The 2,942-nt window shown below is 33.9% G+C and overlaps 1 long non-coding RNA gene across 1 annotated transcript; it reads right to left on the reverse strand.

The window, feature by feature from the left end:
- Positions 1–2,179: 2,179 nt before the first annotated feature.
- On the reverse strand, positions 2,180–2,650 carry LOC134246678 (uncharacterized). Its single transcript, XR_009987678.1, has 2 exons — positions 2,585–2,650; positions 2,180–2,472 (listed from the first exon to the last, which is right to left on the reverse strand). It is a non-coding gene; the product is annotated as an uncharacterized LOC134246678 (long non-coding RNA).
- Positions 2,651–2,942: the final 292 nt, after the last annotated feature.

The following is a 2,942-nucleotide window of genomic DNA, read 5'->3' on the forward strand; positions in this document are numbered from 1 at the left end:
CGTCAATGTCGGTGTCGGCGTCCCAGGTATAGAGGTTAAGTATTTGGGAGCACTTTTCTTTGTACTTCTATGTCCTTTATTGTTTAGACATGAATAGAAGATGGTTCTTGTGTGTTTCATGTACCAGTCAATGTTTCAGATGTTGTAATTTCAGCCAAGGAATGACCAGGTTAATGTTTTTGGAGCAAGTTAACATTTTTGGTGCAGGTTTCATTTCAAAGTAACTATATAAGCCCTACGTTGACCAACTTGCATGGATGATACATCTAAGGATGCATACTACCGGGCTCCTACATTTTGTGAATGAGTGAAAATGTTTGTTATTGATGATGTTTCATTTCCAAATAACTATGAGCCCTATAATGAGCAAACTTGCATGGATGATAAATCTTAGGATGCACATAAATGGACCTGCTTCGGATGCTGAATTTGACTTACATTTTTGTCAGATAATAGATCAGGTAAAAGTTATGAGTGTAGGTCTAATACCAAAAAACTATAAGGCTAACATTGTATAAACCAAAATTATAGTAACTATTATTTGCTAATTTGTGTTAATAAAATATAAAATTTGGTTGTCAAACTGTTGCTACCTCCTTTCAACCACCCATTTTTTGCTTGTTAAAATTCAAAATTTTTTAGGTGAGTTGTATATGTAATTTTTGTTATACCTTTAAAAATTGTTATATAAATTTATACTAAAAAGAATAACCTTTCTACCGTTTTCTTCAGTCAAATAGTCAAATAAAGTGTTTGACCGTGAAGCGAGATGTTGGATCTTTCGATGAGATAATGTACCGTTTATGTCAAAGTGGGTCAGCTGTCAGAACTTTACGATATTGACAGTCTTTAAATGCAGTGAGGATTAACAAATATTTCATAAAAAAAAATACCATTATAAACAGTAAAATGTATAACAAAACATTGATCGAATGTGTTCCCCTGATGTAGCAAAATGTGTTTCGTCGACCCCTCGAACTAACAGTCTCCTGCAAACAGTTTGGTTCTTGGGTCCGACAAAATGCATGTTGCCCTCGAACCCTGTCTATGAATGTATAATATACTGGCTGCCTCAGACTGATTCTGGTACAACAATTCACCATGTGTTCACGCTCCGAAAGGGGGAGAGGTAAAGGGGGTTTCATATTCTGAGGAACTGTATAGTTGGGGAAAGGAAAGGGAGGATATCATGATAATGAAATGTATACAGAGAAGAAATATTTTCGTATTTCCTTTTTTCAAAGTTTCTGATTAATTATTTTTACATTGTCACTTCTCATTTTATATATCATAGATCTAGACATACATTAACCCTCGAATATACACCTCAGATCCAAGAATATGTTTTGTTGTCTTCTTTCATATATTATTGTTATTCTTCTAACACATTTACAATGTTTTCCGTGGGCCAATGGAAAATAAAAAAAAATAACGTAGAATAAACGTAACCAAGTTTTATAACATAGTTACTCTATAAGAGACAACTAATTTTAATTACATCTAGACATGGACACTAAGCATTAATTAGGAAGCTATTATTTAAAGGAAGAAAAACATTGTGAGCTCCTGTATTAAATTTGGTTGCTTATTTTATTATAGCATAGTTGTGAACATGGGCATATTTTTTCACTCGTTCTAGAAATCCAAAGAAAAAAAATATCTAGGATATTAACGACAATTGAAAACATGAGGTAATTTATGCATACCAGATGAGCTAGATTCGTTAGGCAACTAATCCCGCTTTTCCAACTGTCGTAAATGAACTGGTATAGAAAGAAATTCCTAAATTATCTTGCAATGGCTTCTTTGAATTGATGTAAATTTTATTTTCTGTTCACATACTGAAGATTCAGCTCGGCCAATTCCGTAATAGTTCTATCGAATGCCAACGGATGCAAATAAGTTACTAGCATATATGGTTGTATGTGGGTGCCAATAAATCTAACTAAAATTCATCCACATTTCTTTAGACCTTATAAAGCGCATTGAATTTATTTTTAACAGTACATTAAATCTGCTTGTTACGTCCACCTACATGTGCAACATCTTCTGTACAATCGATTTTTGTAATAATGATTTAGCTATGCATCAATGTTTATAGAATTCAAGGCAGAGGACTGATTTATGAAGATATACTGTATATCCTTAATCATAAAATCAAATAACAAACATTACTTACTACTTTTTATTAGATGCATTTATTCATGATTACGTTAACAATTTATTCCTGAGATGTTTGGAAAATATGATGAAGATTGTTACAAAATTTAAATCAATAGTGCACTCAGGTAACTGCATGTAACAATATGTCAAAATGAAAAGGATTCCGAAGATACACTGAATATTATTCAGCAAGGGTTTTTCTGATCCACCGCAGAAGACTTTTGACATTGGCATACACCCCTGGAAAATTTGGAAGCCCACAGCCGTCAGCGTGTCCCCACGAAGTTACACCCAATACAGCGTATTTCCCTAGGAGAAAAGATATACAAAGCATAAAATTACAATTTAAAAAGGGAATTTAAGTCATGGCTAATTTGGACACAAAACATCGCATCAATTGTCACTCTCTTATGTAGCTTACCGTTGATTTCACAGACCAGAGGACCACCGCTGTCTCCATCACAGGTATCAGACCCTCCTGTAATGTTATCGGCACAAAACATGCTGTCCGTTATGTTGTAGCCTCCCTGGTTGTAAAGTCTTTTGCAGGTCCCCTGGTTTACAATAGGAATTTGCGCATATTTCAGGAGATTTGGGTATGTTCCTGAAATATCATTGAAACTTTGCTTCTACAAATGCATTATATATATTACTGCAGTATGTATATTTTTTAATCATGCACTTTAAAACAAGAGTCACAGGGGACTAGACACAGTCTTCTGATAAATTACTGAACAGGAAAACACGTGTATAAAATGTGAAGGTTCAAGACATACATA

Source organism: Saccostrea cucullata, unplaced genomic scaffold (genome assembly GCF_032062105.1).
Source record: "Saccostrea cucullata isolate Sc308-1 unplaced genomic scaffold, CSIRO_AGI_Scuc_v1 ctg20721, whole genome shotgun sequence".
Taxonomy (NCBI): Eukaryota; Metazoa; Mollusca; class Bivalvia; order Ostreida; family Ostreidae; genus Saccostrea; species Saccostrea cuccullata.